The 20,188-nt window shown below is 35.5% G+C and overlaps 1 protein-coding gene across 1 annotated transcript in view; it reads right to left on the bottom strand.

Moving 5' to 3' along the window:
- The window catches only part of HSPC300 (hematopoietic stem/progenitor cell protein 300), a 90,102-nt gene that overhangs the window by 7,382 nt on the left and 62,532 nt on the right, over nucleotides 1-20,188 (bottom strand). The window lies entirely within an intron of this gene.

The raw sequence follows: 20,188 nt of genomic DNA, 5'->3' as shown, positions 1-20,188 counted from the left end.
ACTAGTTCCTGTTGGACCAGCGCATTCTGCCTTGGGGGCTGCCTCTGTGTTGCAAGATGACCAAGTCCAAGCTCTGGTGTTGATGTGGGCAGCTGAGAGCTTGATGGGCCCCTCAATTTATTTCCTTCGAGGGCATCCACCCTGTCCTTCAAGGTCTCATATAGGCCCATAACAACGCCGAGTTGTCGCCTAATTTCCTTGCACTCCTTGCATCGTGCACACACAAAGATATCCCCCATGGCAGTATCATGTCCCGTACCCGATTGCTCCGCAAACATCAAGCAAACAGTGCATCTTAAAAGGCCGTGATTCAGGGGGCAACCGCCCCCCTCAGTTCTCCCCTGAGTCACAGCACTCCCATTAGCTTGAGCCTTTTGCTTTGCTGCTCTGGTCAGAGTCATGATTTCGATTTAAATGTCAATAAAATTACAATTTCAGAACAAAATTAAAACCTTAAACTTGTATCTTAACACAGTTATAACGCTATATTTATTTTTCGGTATCGAGTGTTATCTACGAGTTCCCTTTATATAACTTCCGTATCAAGTATGTATTAATTATTTGCTACGTTTGTACTCTAAGTCGTTATATATATATAGTTAAAAGTACAATTTAATTGACAATGAAGTTTAACAAGATTAATAGATGTACTGATTAATTGACAATATTATATTATGCACTATACTATACAAAGCTAATGCTATCGAATTCCGGATATGCTGTATCGCGCTTCAGTAACGAATTTACTGAATTTTTATTGCTTTCCCTCATTTATAGCCCGAGTATGCCGAGAAGGTACACACACTCGCTATCATATCCAGGTATCATTGTAAGGGGGCATGCCTCTGTACACACCAATGGGGTTGTTATATTTTTAACGCATAGAATGGAAAACTGTCTGGTACTAATTCTGTGATTCTTGGGGTTAGGCATTTCTTTTCTATCACAATTATTTATAAAACTCTCATGTAACTATAGATATCAACAGTTTTAATCATCATAAATTATTTATTTTTGAATCATTCTTTTGATAATAATGATTTTTTTTTTTTTTTTTAATAATAAACCAAACACAGAAATTGATATTCACTTAGGACTAAAAATTAGCACAATGCATAATATTCAAACTGCATTGCCAAATTTGAAATAAATTTTTAAAGAATTTGAAAATATAAGTGTGTGTGTATATATATATATATATATATATATATATATATATATATATATATATATATATATGTTCTTAAATTTGTTTAAAACTATATGCATAACAAACAAAAATATATAAACATGCACATTCTAAATTTCAAAAGTTTGTTTTTTTAAACTGGAAAATGGAAGAGGCTAACAGCTTCATATTTATATTTTGTGTGTTTTTAATTTTCAGCAGAATTAATAAGTTGTTTTCTTTTTAAAGTGAAAGCCAAAAAACCATAGAATTTTTTAAAATAATTAATATTTTTAATAAAACTAAAAAAATACATAAAATATATTATTTTTGCAATGCATTAATTAATAGAAGTTCAAATATCAGTATATTCCAAGATGAATACAAGAAAAATTTTTTCCCCAAAATTTTGTTACCCCTAGGGGTTACACACACCTTGGGTGTTGCTTCGAAAATGGAAGATTTTCGTTTGCTTAGTTTCTAGTAAAATATTTATCAGCTAATTGCGAAATGTTACTGATTTTACCATGTGTATTTCTAATGCCCTAGAATTTATTGTGTTTTGAGAAAACTAAATCAAAACCAAACTTTCTGGCCTATCATAGTACCGAAGTGAAGTAATTCCTTCATAAATCACTTTTCGCTTAGTGTATATTTTGAATAGTTTAGCCCTTAATTGTTTTTGCTATCCTAAGTGTAACTTGTAGTCAATGAAAGGATGTCATGAGATGTTGTTTACAAAAATTTACTGCACTTAATGCAGCGTTTTCCAAACTGTGTTCAGCGAAACACTGGTGTTCTGTGAGATGTGACAAAACAAGTGTTTTGCAAAAAATCGTAATTAATAATTAAAAAATAATATGAAATAAATTTTGCATATTTGTAGTGTGCACCACTTTTGTATGATTATAATTTTTAACTTTTTTTTTTTTTCAGTTATTAATATATTGGCATACGCTAATAATCAAAAAGACCACGGAACACTTTATTTTGGCAGGCTTTTGCATAGAGAATAGTATGCGTGGAGGTAATGACATCTACGAAAAAGTAGCAATGTAGTGATCTAATATGCCATTCGTATGTGATTTAGCCTAGAGTACACAAGTTGAAGGAGAGGGAGAAGCGAACCTATCATAACTAAACTCACTTCCTTGTATAAATTTTTTTCGATAGTTATCAGTATTACCAGGGTTAAAATAAATGACCATGGATTTGTGGCTGAAAAAAAGAACTTTAAAATGAGAAGCAAGTACTCCTAATAGTGCAAACAAACACAATATTATCATACTTCAAAGTGAGGATGAACAATTGCAGCCTTTTGTTCCCCAAAAAATTCAAAGTGAAAAAACAGGAACAACTAATAAAAGACCAAAACGAAAGTATGATGACAGTTATTTGAATTTCAGCTTTCTGTTGGAAATAAAGATGCTCCTGATGCACACAGTGTGTCGTATGTAATAAAATATTATCAAACAGTTCTTTGGCTCCCGCTAAACTTTTGTTTCATAAGTGTTCCATAAATAAATTGTGAGATGAAATGTGTTCTGTGACTAAAAAAGTTTGGGAAATGCTGACTTAAAGAATGGTAGCAGTATTTCCCTTCAGAGGTAGCTGTTTGTAATTAGTGTTCCAATAAAATACTCTTTTTATCTCCAGCTGAAGGAAGAAATTGGGTGTTTACAGCAATTATTCACTCTTGAGTCCTGTTGTTTAAAAATTACTAGGCATCTGAATAGTGAATATATCGAAGCAAACATACAGCCAATTTTTAGCTATTTTCCCCCTCTTAGAAACACTGATGCACAGTAGATAGTATTTCCAGAAATGCTTTGTGTTGTGAGTTTGTGCTGGAGCGACCTGGTCGTTTTTCTGCATAACTATTTTTAATTTTTATTTCACATCATCCAATCATGGATAAATTGTTTAGTAACAGGAACAAAGAGAAAGTTAGATTCTATGGAGAGAGAACACCTCAATATGATAGACCAAGTGGCGAGTGTAATCATGACCATGCGAGAAGTCTGTCTGAGCTCCAGATAAAAAAAAAAAAAAAAAAAAAAAAAATCAAAATGAATATTTGAAATATGGCTTCTTTTATTGTGGTGATCAGCAGAATCAAATCCCTCTATGTTTAATATGTGAACAGAAACAAAGCAATAACTGTATGAAACCCTCTCTGTTGATGAGACATTTTAAAAGAAATTAGACTTGAAAAGGTGTTTATTTCGAAGAGAAAAGTAAGCTATCGCATTGCTTGTCAAGGAGATACCCACACTATAAGGACCAAACGAATCTGCAAAAATAAAAGGTGCTGTTCTGTACTGACACTGTAAAAAGAATAATTATACTTTGCCTGGCTGATCTTAATTAACTCACTTCCAGACTTAAGTTGTCACCTTATTTTACCTTGCAACTCAATGAGAGCACAGTCAGTAGCCTAGCTGTGCTGTTAGTATTTGTTCATTACCTGTATAATGGGGAGCTGTGTGAAGACATTTTTATCTGCAACAATTTGAAAACCATAACAATAGGAGCTGATATTTTCGAAAAATTGACAGCTTTTTTGGTGCTCATGAACTCGACTGGAAGTGTACTAACATCTGTATTGATAGTGCTAAGGCTATGCAGAGTCCCATTTCAGGTGTGTAATATGAGAATCAAGGCAGTAGCACACCTTGTTCAAGTAGTCACTACGTATCCGGCTTAAAAAACCTTCCTAAAAACTGAAAGATATTTTCAATATACTAATAGAAATCATCAATTATGTGAAATTAAGTGGCCTTAATTAAATACATGGCTTTTCTAGCAGATTTACGACAAAATGGGCAGCATGACTACGACTGTTTACTTTTTTATACTAAAGCACATTGGTTGAGTCGAGGTCAAGTGCTGATGAGATTCTCTGAATTATGCTCTGATCTTACTTTGTTACTGATCATAAAGCTGAAGACACAAGGAAAAACAACTCAAGATAAACTGAAGAGATTCACTGACTATGTATAATGATTATAATTCAAAAGGGGTTGCATACCTTGTCGATATATTTGATAAACTGATCGCACTGAATCTCTCACGGCAAGGTAAAAACACTTTTCATGGCTAGTGATAAAATCTCTGTATTCAAAGATAAAATTATTTTTTGGAGAAAGAGAGATGAAGCAAGATGACAAACCTTCAATACTTTTACTATGTCTTGTTGAAAAAAATATCTCTGCAGAGTCAGAAAATAATTGAAAAATATTTTACTTTCGATACAGACACTGAAAAATTACAGGTGGATAGCAAACCCTTTCTTGAAAAACCAAAACTCTTCTGTCCTATCCACAAAAGAAGAATTGATTTATATCTCTTGTGACATGCCAAGAAATGTTTTTTAGTGTTCCACTATCTTAGTTCTGGGGTAGTTTGTTGGATTCTGTCCCTAATATAGCAGACAAAGCAGTTGGTAAAATTTACCATTTGTAATGAATGAAGGTGGGTTTGCCAAATACTGTGACAGGAAATCAAAAAAAAAAAAAAAAAAAAAAAGAAGAAACTTGATGCTTCAGCAGACATTCACTGTCGCTTATCAGCTTTAACACCTAATTTCAGCAAGACTGCTGAAAATCTGTCACAGCAGGTCTCTCATTAGATTGAGATGAGTATGTCTATTGAACATACTCATGTATATTGAACTGAGTATGTCTATTTTTTTTTTAATTTGGAGTCTTGGCTACCTGAGGACCTTCCTGAACTTTCGGGGAGTATCTCAGCCAAGAAGATTAAGAACCACTGTCTTAGTTGATATAAAAAGCTTAGCAGCTTCTGCAATAACACCCCTGAATGCTTCCCATTCAGAATTTGCTGTTGGTAACTACATCAGTTAGTCTCACTGTAGTTACCTTTTTTAAATCAAAACTTTTCTTTTCCCCTTGACAGTAGATACATCTTTAAGTAAATTTCACATCAATACACTGTGATCACTGCCACCTATTGGTCCTTTTATCTACATGAAGGGTCAATGCTGATAATCAGATCAAAATACTGCTTTCTTTTGTTGCCTCTCTAACATGCTGGTATAGGAAACAATCATCCAATAAATCCACAAAAATCTTGCTACTGTGTGTGGCCAACCCACAAGGTCCAGTCAATATCTGGAAAGTTAAAATCCCTCATTATAAGACATTCTGATTTATTGGCCCACTCTGTATGTCTGTAAAGCTGTTCATCATACTCAACAGTCATTAAGTCTAAGACACTCCTACCTTAATTTTTGTTTTATGGTAGGACTTTTCTTATAAGCACTTTTCCCAATGCCTATGTCATAAAACTGACTTAATATTGCAGTGACATTCCATGCCCATGTTCACTGCCTTAGATTTTATGTGCTTCTTAACTAAGAGCATAATCCCTCCCACCTCCTGTCCTGTCTGTCCTTGTGTGTATGACAATGAATAAAAGATGATCAAAACTCACTTCAGCTGGCCTGGCAAATTTGAGATTTGTAACAAAGTATTGTGTGCCAACAGTGATATTTCCCTGTCCCATATTGGGCATTCTGACCCTATGACTTTACTCCCCTTAATACCCATATCTTTTCTCCACCTCCCCACCCAAACTTCTCACCTAGTGGACTTGAACCACCCTGAACCTTTTTCTGCTTTTAACAGACCCCCCCCCCTGCAGGTTAGGTTCCTCCCACAGGGGGGGGTCTCTCTCTCTCTCTCTCTCTCTCTCTCTCTCTCTCCCTTCAACTTCCAATTTTCAGGTGGAAAGACTTCCTATTATCACCTTCCTTGTCTTCACTCACCATTTTCCCCAACACTCAACTAGCTCCTTATCCAATAAAAGCTTGCAGTTTTTAGATAGGCTCTCCCCCTTGGGAGCGTATCTGGAAAGGTAAGGCAACATCCAGAGTTCGCCCCAGCCAATAACTTTACTTACCCTATACCCAGCCTGCCTCCTCATGGTGATGGATGAGCAACAGGGGTCCCACTAGAGGGCCCACGGCTAAATAGCCAGAGAAACAAAATGCCAACACTACACAACATAGACTATACTAACACTACCTCTAACCTTCTATTGAGAGCTTGTATTGCAACAGAAAGTACACTATGCAGTTGGGGAGGGGCCTCTGATGCTGCTTGGCAAGAAACACTCTACACTATCCTTTCTGTATGCATTTTACATTCCATATTCAAATTCTAGAATCCCTTATATCTGAGTGATACCATGTTTCTGACATCCCCCACAATGTCTGAATTTGATGAGTTAATCAGCACTTCAAATTTATCTACTATACTCCTGGCAGTAGAGTTCACACATATATACCAGCAACAGTTTTCACTCTTGGTAATCTGAACACAGCCCACATATTTGCTTGTTTTACAGGGACTTCCAGCCAGTGTTGCCAACTCTTAATAATATTTCCCGCTAGCCGCATACTCAAAATCCGCTATTTTTAGCACTTGACCCGCCAAATTTTTAAAATTTTCATTTGTTTTGAGCTTTGAGCGAAATGAAAGACCACGTGATATTGCACGTGCTACAGACCTAAATGAGGCAACGCCGAGAATTACAAAGAATGCGGAGAAAATAAAAACAACTTTCATAGCGGGAACAACTAAAAGTGTAATTTAATCCATTAGATTAAGACACAAAGAATTGGAAGAGATGGAACGGCTGTCATCTGTTTGGATATAAAATCAAACAAAAAACAAGTTTGCTTACGATAGAAGCAAAACTATTAGCAACATTTTATTACGACCTTTACGTAATAAAAAAATACGTAATAAACGTAATAAAATACTTACGTATTTTATTACGATTATTTATTGTGTTTGGTAATGTTTTGGTTACAAATGTGTGTTCAATCTTGGGTGGTCGGCACCTAACCCTATTTTTCCCATACGGCCTGTTGTTTATATTGCACGATTTTGCATTGCACGAGAGTTTCTAGGAATACAACTATCGTGCTATACGAGGACAGACTGTATTGAGGAAGTTGCTGTTCTAGAGCTGGGGTGGCTAACTTTTTCTTGCCGCGTGCCACGTATGATGCTGAAAATGCATAACAGGCCACTTAGGAAAGGTTCCAGAGGCTATACGAGGACTGACTATACTAAGATATTATTACACTGTGGTTATTAGAAATAATTATTACTTATTGCTCTGTGGTTATTAGAAATAATTATTACTTATTACTCTTATTACTTATTGCTCTGTGGTTATTAGAAACGTTGAAAGAGATGTCGGTAATTCGGATCGCATTTCTTGGAAGCCAAACAAATTCGAAGAAGAAAAATTATCCAATGCCATTCCTTCGCGGTTTCAAAAAAAAGGCGTCATTAGAATTTTTTCCACATTTTTAGATTCGATTCAACAATTTAAAGCTATGACCCAACGATCAGGTCGTTTGACCGCGAGCGTAACTACGTAAAATTGTTGGAGTTCTCCTCAGGGAAATCCAGAATAATATAGAACCGATTCTTCACTTTATAAAAAAAAACTATGAAATATGATATCCCTGCTATTTCAATTATGAATTATTTTTAGTGTTAATTAAATAATTGATTGAACAATTAATTTAATATTTCTTAAATTAATATTTCTCAATTTAAATGTTACATTGCCAAAATACATAAAATGCTAAACATTTATACTCTTCCCGCTAAAAAATCCGCTATCCGCTATTTCATATTTTTATCCGCTAAACCTGAAGCAATTCCGCTAAATCTAGCGGGAAAACCGCTAAAATGGCAACACTGCTTCCAGCAGGTCTTGAAATCCCCAAAACCTTGCTGCTTGTTCCAACAGAAGAAGTGCAAGAATCACTTTTGCCTATTTTAATCTATTAGTCTACATATCCCCAAGCTAGCATTTTCAACCTCTTCTATTTAAGTGTATCCCACTACTGAAAAAAGTAGTAGTAGTGGCATGTGATGCAAGAAAGCAATTGTATGAGCTTATGCAGCATCAGCCAAAAAAAAAAAAAAAAAAAAAAAACACACCATTCCCTCCAAATGCCTGTTCAGTTACTCCTTAAATTTATTCAACCTATCAACAGATGGAAGTTTGTTCCAGCAATTAACCACCCGCTGGCTAAAGGCAAATTTCCACACATCTATTCTACATATGTCTTTTCTTAATTTAAATTTATGCCCCCTTAGGTCCGTAATCTGAACAAGTGGAAGGATCCCATCAGAATTCAGCGTGCTCAACCCATTCAAGGCCTTATACACCTCAATCAGATCACTGCGCAGGTGCCTAGTCTCCAGCCACTGCAATTTGCAGAACTTAAGCCTCTCTTGGTAAGAAGATCCCTTCATTCCCCTCACCAATCTTGTTGCCCTTCTCTCTACACACTCAAGCAAATCAACATCCTTCCTAAAATGAGGGCTCCAGACCTGTATGCAGTACTCAAGGCGTGGCCTGACCATTGCCTTATACAGAGGGACAACCACCTCCTTTTCCCTGCTAGCAAAATTCCTATATATCACTGACAAAACCCCGTGACCTGCCTGGCAGCCTGTCTGCATTTCTCAGAAAACTTCATATCTGACTCCACAATTACTCCCAGGTCTTTTTCATTTTCTACCACCTTAAGTGTAGTACCACACAGTTGGTACTTTTCTCTCGGGTTACTTCTACCCATATGCAGTACTTTGCATTTGTCAAGGTTAAACTTAAGTTGCCACTTCTTAGCCCATCTGCCCAAATTATCTAGATCCTGTTGCAGTAGCACACTGCCATTACTGTCATTAACAACCCTGCCAACCTTTGTATCATCTGCAAACTTCGACACTAAGCCTTAAATACCTTCATCAATATCATTGATAAATATACAAAACAACAGTGGACCCAACACCGAACCCTGTGGGACTCCACTAATAACATTAGTCCACAAAGAGCAGCACCCATTGATTACCACCCTCTGTCTTCACCCACTTAACCATCCTTTTATCCATTGTAGCAACTTACCCTTAATACCATTCTGCTCCAATTTGTACAATAGTCTTCCATGCGCAACAGTGTAAAAAGCCTTCCTGAAATCCAAATATATGATATCAAAATTATTTTTTGCATCCAGTTCCTTTGTAACCACATCATAATAACCAATCAAATTTGTCAGACAAGACATTCCCTTAACAAACCCATGCTGTGTCTGAATTATTGCTGCAGCCTTGTCTAGATGATCCAGCAATGCATCTTTAACCAGTGACTCCATTATTTTACCCGGAACAGAAGTTTAACTGGTCCGTAATTACTCGTGTCACCCTTCGATCCCCCTTTGTGAATTGGGGATACATTTGCACATCTCCAGTCCGTGGGGACCTCCCCTGAGTCCAAGGATGCTCTCATAATTATGGTTAAGGATTTGCTTAGTTGCTTTGCTGCCTTCTTTAATATAACTGGATAGATCCCATCCACCCCAGGTGCTTTTCTTATGTTTAACTCCAACAATTTCTCCTCCACTTTGCTCTCAGTTATTACAAAATCATTAAGCACCCTACTACAACTTGATACCTTCTGCCATTTTCAAACCTTAATAATTCCTCACATGTGAATGTAGATGCAAAATACTCATTCGTTTGTTATCTGAGCAGGATCATCAACAGTTGAACCATCAATGTCAAGTGGACCAATCAGATTCATCCCTCTCCTTTTAGTTTATATAAGTAAAGAAATCCTTGATGTTTTTCTAAGCATCTTTTGCCAAAGATTTCTCGTAATCTGCCTTCGCCTGCCTAACCTCCTTTGTGACCTGATTACAGACTAGCTTATCTGCCATAGGCTTATGAGTCGCTTGATAATTTATATGCATGACATGCATTTTTCTTCTCTGTTACGAGTCTCATTAGTTCATTTGATAACCATTTAGGCCTAATCCTTGAACAATATTTCTTAATAGGTATGAAACTTTTAGTAGCATCCATGATTAATTCCTTGAATGCTTCCCACTTAGAATTTACTGTTGGTAACATTGTCAGTTGATCCCACTGTACAGAATTTAAAAACTGTCTGAGACCATTGTACTCACCTTTAGCAAAAACCCTTTCCTTTACCCCTGATGGTAATTAAATCTTTAAGTAAATCCCACATCAGCACACTGTGATCACTGCCACCTAGTGGTTCCTTTATCTGCAAATTCTTAATACACAAATGATCACTGCTGATAACCAGATCAAGAGTATTACTCTTTCTGGTTGCCTCTTGAACATGCTGCTGCAGAAAACAATCATCTAATAAATCCACAAAAGTCTGACCAGTGTGTGAGTGACCAACCCACAAGTTCCAGTTAATATCTGGGAAGTTAAAATCGCCCATTATAAGACATTCTGATTTACTAGCCCACTCTATTTCTTTGTAATTGTTCATTGTACTCATTCGAGTCATTAGGCTATAACACACTCCTACTCTTATTTTTGCTTTCGCAGTGCTTATGTCACACCAAACTGACTCAACAGTGCACTGTTCATCTATATCAACTGGGTGCACTTCTTTCGATTTTATGTTTTTCTTAATTAACAGCCTAACACCTCCTCCCTTCCTATCCTTTCTGTACACATTGTACTCTCCAAATTCCAGTTCTGCATTCCTTATATCTGGGTGACACCACGTCTCTGCTATCCCAACAATATCCGCCTTTGATGTCTTGACCAACACTTCAAATTCATCAAATTTATTTACTATACTTCTAGCATTGGTATACATGGAAGCATACATGCACTTATTCCTATTCTTAGTTACCCTAACACATCCCATATACTCACCTTTACGATGACTGCCATCCGTCCCTGAAACCCCCAACACCTCTCTCCCCAGATCGCTACTTATTCCAATAGAAGTTGTGCAAGAATCACTGTCACCTCTGCCTGCGGCTACTGTTAAATTATTAGTCTTTGTATCCCCCCCTCAAGCTAGCAGTTTTCCGACACACCTAACACTGCCTCGATAGCATCAGCAAATATTCTTGCACCCTTTCTATTTAAGCATATCCCATCCCTGTAGAAGCAGTCTCTCCTATTAACAAACACAGACCATGCTGTAAAAAATTCTACCCCATGAACCGTGTCTAGTCTCTCCAGGACTGCATTGATTGACAAGGCTCTCACATCGTGTATTCCCTCCTATCGTGTCTGTGCAGGATTGAAGAACTTTCAATTTCAATCCTAACTTGTGACTTATTCTCAACATTACTCTGTACCTTTGAATTAATTACCCAGACCTTCTACCCTTAAAGTTATTAGTACCAAAAGTGTACAACAATATCACTTTTTGTGCCTTTAAAATATGACAGATGCTCTACAACGTCATCTACTTTAGCCCTGGCAAGCATACCCAGCCTTATTTCATGTTTCCTCTTTGCAAAATATAATTCCTGTTTCCCTGACAATCAAGTCACCAACTATAGCTGCTTCCTGTGGTTTCAAGGATCTCTGGTGTGAAGGATGTCATTGTATTGTCTAAAGGAGGACAGTACAAACTATCCTCCTTTAGGTTACGCTGTATACTATGTGACAAATACACACTATAGTGTGCATATTACATGATAATTCAGACATTTTTATTGCTATAAATTTATAATTTATAGGGCTCCTCTGTTACTAATTGTTCTGTTACAAAACTACAAAGAAAAAACCTCTATGCCTATATCAATACTACAAAATGGCAACAGAATTTGAATATTATTATCGATACACTGCCTCGTTCAACGTTCAGATAATTCAGCAAAATCAACGTTCAGATAATTCTTATCAATACAACATAATGGCAGAAATTTATTTGGATTCTTAAGCAATTACAAAGACCAAGTAATGAACAAATTCACCAACTTAACAAGAGAATCACAAATAAGTACAGCACTAATTAAAATCAAAAGTTACAAAAAAAAAAAAAATTATTTTTAAGCGATGAAAAAAGTTCCACTTAGCGGCTCCCAAAAAAGCTGTGCATCCAGATAGCCTCATCAGCATGAGAATCAAATGGATGCAAGTTCTAATAATATGCTAAATATCCCCTTGTCATTTTATGTCTTATATTGGCGGTGGTAAAATACCTCGCAAGTTTTTAGGCTAGATTTGTTGAGGTTCTACGCCAAAACAGATGAACTAGGTGGAGATGGTCTTTTGCCTAGGAGCCACCCTTGACTCTGGGATACACGTATGAAGTGCACCAGGAGGTATAATGTCTTATATATGTGTAACGAGAATGTTAATGTATATAAAATTGTATATATATATATATATATATATTATATATATATCTCTTTTTGTAAATATTGTATATATATATATATATATATATATGTATGTAATAATTGTGTGTACAAATAAATGGGGAAAAAAAAAAAAAAAAAAAAAATGGAAAATGTCATTTTATGTAATATTACTTTATATAATATTACATACAGTAAAACAACTACAGATCTAACCACTTTGTGCTTAGGTTTCTTAAAACATTTACTTTTGGAAGAAAAAAAAAAAAAAAAAAAAAAAAGGGTAAACACGTGGAAAAATCAACTTCATCACAAATATTCTGTAACTGTTCAAGCAAACTGAATTTATAAGAAACCACAAACTCAGATTTAAAGCTAACCATATTAATACAAGTTTTAATTTATTATTTGCTTTTCTGTCAATGTCTTGCTATGAATTGTTTTTAAATCATTTTACTTCCAAATCTGACTTCTGTGAGCAATTTCAAAACACATGCAAGATACAGTTAGTTCTGCTATAATGCGGAACGTGTTCCTAAAAATCTCCGCACTATGGTATTTTGCACATTAAAAATAACAGGGCTTATGGGAAAAATAAGGATAGGGGCAGAGCACTCAAAAAAAAAAATGTACAGTCTGGTATGTAAAACACCAAAAAAAAAGTTAGAAACCCAATAAAACTGCTAACATGTGTTTAAACATCTTAATTTCTAATAAATATTACAGTCAATACAGCACTTTACTTTGACAAGATACGAAGTTTGCTTGATTGATATTTCTGTTCACTGACATTCTCTTTTTTTTTTGGATTGTAAAATTTTTAACAGTAAAAATGATAAGCAATCACTAACGACGAACATGGGATGCACAAGTGAGACAAGTTTATGAAGTTTAAAAAATAGGAATGAAGAGAAGATTCTGAAAATTTATTTTATGTTTTTTATATGATTGAAGATTTCGTGGAAGAGAAAACATATTTCACCATAATAATGTAAAAACTCAGAGAATTCCAGATTGGTATTATCGCAAATGCAGCAAGGTCAAGTTTACTATCCATTTATAATTAGATTGCACTAACAGAAAAGCCCAATAAACCAGGAACTGCAGATTGTTTTATGGTAGTGACCTCCACAAATGTACTCCTCTGCTCATGATATCATGCTTCACGAAATTTCTGTTTGAACAAAAAAATGTGAGCTGAAAACATGAATTTTCAGGAGCTCACAATATGCCTACAATATCATGTGTTATCTTGTGAATACAGAAAAATGACAACAGTGTGTCTCTGACCAATAAAACTACAGTAAATGGGAAATATAGCTCTCACACATTTGACATTTTTTAAGCTTCGTAAACTTGTATGTATGTGTTGCTGTGTAGGATGCTATGTTCAGCTTGGTACTGAGTTTTTTGTTCACTTGGCATTACTCGCAGATGAAATTGCGCATGAGCCAATGCAAAAATCACATTATACTTGCATTGTTCCCTAATATATCAGTCGCGTTGGAGCAACTTTGTGTTGCAAAAATGCACATTATAGCAAAACTGACTGTACAATGAAAGTCAATTACAGGCGACCCCCGTATAACACGGCACTTCTACAACACGGTTTTGCTCTAACATGATTGATAAATTGCTGCAAATCCTTGCACAATACGGTACTCATATAACACTGTTTCGCTCTAACACAGTTAGAGAATTGTGGAAAACCTCACATAATGCAGTATTTTTGAGCTTTTGTGTGGTAAAACCCAGCTTCTATTATGGATGTAATTTTTTAAAGTTACGTTCTTTTTTTGTGAATCCCCGCTGTTAACTCGCTAGTCATTATGCAAAAATATTGGGAAATCCCTGTATTTTATTTTGTTTCTGTGCTACTGAACTTGTGCTTGTTTGAGACCATAAAAAATTGTGACTTCAAAGCTTGCAGTTCGTGACTTTTACGGTTTCTGTAAGGTTATTTTGGTTTTTATTTGACTGTTTATAAATTTTTTCGAGTATGTATTTCTAAACTTTGTTCTTAAGAACCATACTGAAATAATTTCTTTGTTGTGAATTAAATTCCAGCCCTAAATTATGACTAAAGAAAGTAAAAGAGCACCACTCAAAAGAAACTTTTATTTTTCTAGAATCAAAGATACAAACTTTAGATCATTTTAAAAAAGGAGAAAAGATATCATACATTGCAAATTTAAATGAAGCAACAATCCGGATCATAAAGAAAAATTAACAGAAAATTAGAACTGCTTTTGCTGCAGGAGCTTTCATTTCTGCAAATATGACACGGAAATATTTGCTGAAATGAAAAGTTCCACAAATATTTCCATGTCTTCCCCGAGCATCCCCAATAATTTATAAAATGGAAAAAGCACTCGGAATTTGGACTGATGATAGCAGTAAAGAACGGATCACATTAGATGACAATGTAATTAAACAAAAGGCACTAAAAATTTAAGACTGTTTAAAAGAAAATGGAGAATCTACTGTTATTCCAGAGTTTGTTGCCAGTAAAGGTTGGTCTGAGTGATTTAAAAACCACTTCTCATTACAAACATAAGAATTCAAGGGGAAAGTGTATCGACTGATAATGAAGCTGCCAAAGTATGCAGAGGAATTTCAAAAAATTACTGAAGAGCATGGATACATACTACATCAAGTTTTCAATGCCAACGAGACAGATCTTTGGTGGAAAAAAATGCCAAACAAAATGTTTATTTCAAAAAAAGAGAACAATATCGTAAATGTTACTTATGTGCAGTAACGCATCAGGTGATAAAAGCTATGCTAGTTTATACATCCTCTAATGCTCATGCAATAAAAGGTGTAAATAAAAATGCATTGCCGGTATATTGAAAATAAAATAAAAAAGCTTGGGTAAATGCCGATTTGTTTAAAGAATGGTTTCTAAATATTTTTGTGCCAGCTGTGGAAAACTATTTTAAGTGGACAAATCTAGATTTCAAAGTTTTATTACTACTGGATAATGCGCAGGCCATCCAAACGTTGAAGTAATATTCCTATCACCTAATACAGCTTCTTTAATTCAGTCACAGGATCAAGGCATTATATCTACCTTTAAAACTCATTACATCAGAAAATCATTACAATGGATTTTGGAAAAAATTGATTCTGAACCTATTGAAGTGATGATGGAGGCATGGAAACATTTTTCAATTGTGGACTGTATCGCAATCATAGCTTTATTGCTCAAAGAAGTAAAACTGTCAACATTAAATGTGTTGGAAAAATGTATGTATGGCCAGAGTCACTTCATTCAGAAAATATAGTCGAACCAGCAGAAAAAGGAATCGGTGTGATAGAACTTGCTAAGTCGGTAGGTTTTGATGATATGACTACTGAAGATGTTCAAGGATTACTGGTAGGAAAATAGGCTGGCAAAGCGGATTTGGTGGAAATTGCATCGGAGACAAACCAAATCAATTCAGACTATGATAGTGCAGATGAAAATTCTGAAGTTACAAATTTTACACTAAAAAGCATGTGGGAAGGCATAAACTTAGCCTAGCAATTAGAATCTTACTTTTTTAATGCAGATCCTTTGACTGAAAGGAGCAACAAAGTTCAAAAATGTTTAGCTCCATACCATGAAATTTAAAAAGATCTATCAAGCAAAAGCAAACAAACCCAGATTACTGATTTTTTAAAGAGAGCAAAAGATACATAAAATCTAGATGCTACAGAAGAAAGTTCAGAAGGCAGAAGGAGAAGATATTCTGCAACAGAGAAAACTGTTCTCGTTTGATTATGCTTAGCAGCGGTCAAAAGGAAGAAAATTAAAGGAACGTACATTATCTGAAATATATGTATCATAGTTTGTAAGCCATTCATTCCGTTATTACTATTTTTAATAAAAATTAAGTTTACGATAGTTATATAAAAAAATGGTGTTATTTTTGTTAGCTTTTGGAACATACCCCCCCCCCCCCCACTTTATGTACTGGTTCTTAGTCCCACATAACACAGTTGACACTACGCAAGATTTTGTAGGAACCTAACTACCATGTTATAGGTTGTGTATTATGAATATGGCCTACAACATTCAGTTTGCTACAACAAATATTATTAAGGTACCAATGATTTAAATGTGTTAAATATAGAAATTTCATAGTAATAACAAGTGATACATGTAAAATAGAAACTTCTGCTGTAACTAAAACTTTAAATGACATCAATAATCTTAATTTTTTCTCACATGTTTCTGCATATACACATCTGTTGTTCACTGATATTACTTTCATAATACAATGTGTCAGTTTCTTCAATAGTTTGCTGCAAAGTGAACTATTCCAGTTAAAAGCACAGTACTGCTTAAAATTTTGTTGAAGTTACTTTCTATATTTTGCCCATGTAAGGTAAATTTTAAGACAGAATTTAGTGGTATTGGAAAAATAAATGGAAAGGTGTGCACTTTAAATTTAAAATATAACTGCACCAGAATACAGCGTTCGCAAAAATGAAACTGCCAAGAAATATGAGTAATCTTCATCATCAATTTTCACTATTTTTCGAGTATATTAAGAATATTAAGATACAATTAGATTCCATTCTCTAATGTAATACTTCAGTACAATCAATTAAGGTACCACATCAACTGTATTTCTTTATCCTATTATTCAACTGCAGTAACAATTACACTGGGTAACAAAATGAAACTTTTTTTTTTTTTTTTTTTTTTTTTTTTCATCAAAGATGTAAATAGACTTTACTATAAGCCAGTTTTGCATACTGATTCCAAATACATTCTCAATTTTTTTTCTAGCACATGTAGCTTTTGCAATACAACTGCTGATAATATCACGAGCAAGTTAATGAAGATGATTTCATTACAAAACACGAGACTGGTTGCAATTACATTTTTATCATTTTTAGAGTTTAAACCCAAGACACCAAAACACAGTTAAAATAATAAACTACCGTAAAATTGATATGCACAATTTAAAAATGTTGTGCAATTGATTTACTTTGGTATATTTTCTCCAGAATGTCACAGTACAAAATCCAAAAATTGGCCATACATTTCATTCAAGAAACCTTGGTGGCAATTTTCTACTGACCTTTCTAATGCCTTGATGTTATCATCCCCAACCACACATTTTTGAGAAAGTAGCCTAAATGCAAGGAATGAAGTTTCTTGTGACATAGAACATACAGGGGACCTGGGATTACCTAAATAGTTTCCGCAAAGCCATTTTAAAGCCTGCCATGCTTTTAGTTCTAATACATTGAGGCATATTTCAAAGCTTTCATCCTGCAGAAGCTCTTTAATTTAAGACCCACAAAGATTCCGTCTTTCAATTTCAAAGTGATCTCTGTAAATTTCTCACTGAAGTAATGAAATCCACTTTAATTCATCTTAACCACAAAACTCTTCATTAGGCCAAGTTTAGTATAGAAAGAAAATCTTCAACGGATCCATTATTGGAGCATACCGGATCCACTGAATATTTTCTCATTACTACTTGTTTCTGGCTCATATGCACTTCATTGAGGCTCATCATATTTGCTGTAATGTTCCATGATGGAATGGTTGTCCCACAGGCGTAAGGAACAGCAATATTTTGTGAACATTTCTTGCACATTCATTAACATATCAATAACTCTGAGATCACCAGAGATATTCCATTGATGAGTGTTGTAATTGAATTGCTTCAAGTAGTGTGTTCATATTACAGTATGTCTTCTTTACGTAAATAGAGTGGGCTATAGGGATGGATGGCTTTAAGTTACCATTATGCAAGAGAATGGCTTTCAAACTTTCTGTTAGTCGATGAAGAGGTGTCATTCGGATGTAATGCGGGCGCCTCTGTAGCCAGGTGGGAAGGAGCAGCAGTGCATGGCATGCGCTTCTTGATTAGACCAGTTCGAGCCCGTCACCACCAAATACGGAGGATGCAGAAAGGTCAGGGAATGACCACTGCGTATCACGGAGCAATATGGCCTTAGTTGCTAATGCTCCTAAAAAAACCAAATAACAAATAAATAACAAATCAGATGTAATGCATACTTGCAACAATTCCGAAAAATTGCAATGGTTATGATGGCAGCAGAAGAGTAGACCGTTTAATTGTAAATAATGTCACCAAAACTTGGTTTCTTTTTCAATGGTCAGACATTTTGACATTCTTCTTAAGTAATTCTGCTTTAGTCTTCAGCTTTATCTTTGGAGAGGTTTAGAGATATAATGAGGTCATTGAACTCATCTTGAATAAACAGCTCAGGCTCTGCAGTCTCTTCACCGGGCACATACTCATAATCAGTTGAAGTTCAAGTTTTTGCCAACTGCACCTTCACTGCATAATTGATAGCAGAATTGATATATTGTCATTGTGAGAGATTGGTCTCATCACTGAATCCATATTCAGACAAACAATCTTGTGCTTATTCTACACTGAGAATCCAGTTACATTCACATTATAAAAGTAACAATCGCTACTGTGGTTTTCTGTTCCTCTACATCACGGGTATTGCAAACTGCATCAACTTTTTCCTTTTGTTCAACCAGTCATAATCCATTCGAACGAGCAATACAAATAACATGGTGCCCAAGCTTACTGTTTCAAAACTTCTGATGTCAACATCTGCTCAGATCGTGTCAGTGAAATTATTCTTGTAGGAATGGAATCCTTTATTCCACACTCCACTTTAAAATCTCGTCCTTTATCTAAACCCTGGTTTTCCACTAAATGTGCTAAGGATTTTCAAGAGAAGAACGTTGCATATCATAATTGGCTTGTTTCCAATTCTTCAGTTTAATTTTCTGCCTACTCCAAAGCTCGCAATAATTGTAAAGCATTTATTAACCAGTTATTAACAAACTAGATTTTGAATAGGCTAATAGTAGAAAACTTGCTTTTGCCCTAATGGCAGCCAAGCATTCTGTTCTTTTGCCAAAGCTATTGGCCGCAACTTCTGCCCATCTCTGCTCCCACCTCTGTCAAAATCAGATGCTTCTGTTGTCACTTCAGCCAAGGATGAAGCTGACCTGCTAGCATCCCAATTTTCTTCCAACATGCTCCATTCAATGCCTCCTGTGGTCTTCTGTCAAAAGGATGTCAGAACGATACCGACAAATCTTGATGCTAAGAAAGCTCCAGGTCCTGATGGTATTTCTCCACTTGTTCTCAAAATCTGTGGTCCTGAATTTACTCCTGTTCTTTGCAGCCTTTTCCTTCTGCTTGGAAATTTGCTCATATCCAGCCAGTTCCCAAAAAGGGTTACAAATCTCTCCCATCCAATTGTTGTTCCATTGCAATTACTGCGACTCTTTCTAAAGTAATGGAGAAATCAATTAACTGCCAACTCTTAAACTACCTAGAAACCTTCCGTCTGATCAACGATCGCCAGTATGGATTCCATCAGTGTAGATCCACCGGTGATATTCTGGCTTATGTTACCCATTTACGGACAAATTCAATGGAAAAGTTCGATGAAACACAAGCAGTTTCTCTTGACATCTCAAAGATTTTCAATCGTGCTTGGCATAAAGGTCTTCTAAACTAGCTTCCATCTTATGGTTTACCAACTGTTTTTTGTAATTGGTTATCCAGTTTTCTCTCTGATCGCTCACTGAGGGTGATGGTAGATGGCTCTGTCTTCTAACTTCTCCACAAATGTTGGTGTCCCCCAAGGTTCAGTACTTCCCCCCCATTCTTTTCCTCTTGTATATTAATGACCTTCTTCCATTGACTGGAAATGCTATCCATAGTTTTGCCGATGATAGCACATTGCATTCCACTTTCCAATTTGAGAAACCTTGCCCTGCTCAATCAGCTTCAACTTCTCGAATATCTGCTACCAGTTCC

Source organism: Mastigoproctus giganteus, chromosome 1 (genome assembly GCF_048544385.1).
Source record: "Mastigoproctus giganteus isolate SK-2022 chromosome 1, ASM4854438v1, whole genome shotgun sequence".
Taxonomy (NCBI): Eukaryota; Metazoa; Arthropoda; class Arachnida; order Uropygi; family Thelyphonidae; genus Mastigoproctus; species Mastigoproctus giganteus.
The sequence above is the reverse complement of the archived record's forward strand: the minus strand, read 5'-3'. Positions and strand labels throughout refer to the sequence as shown.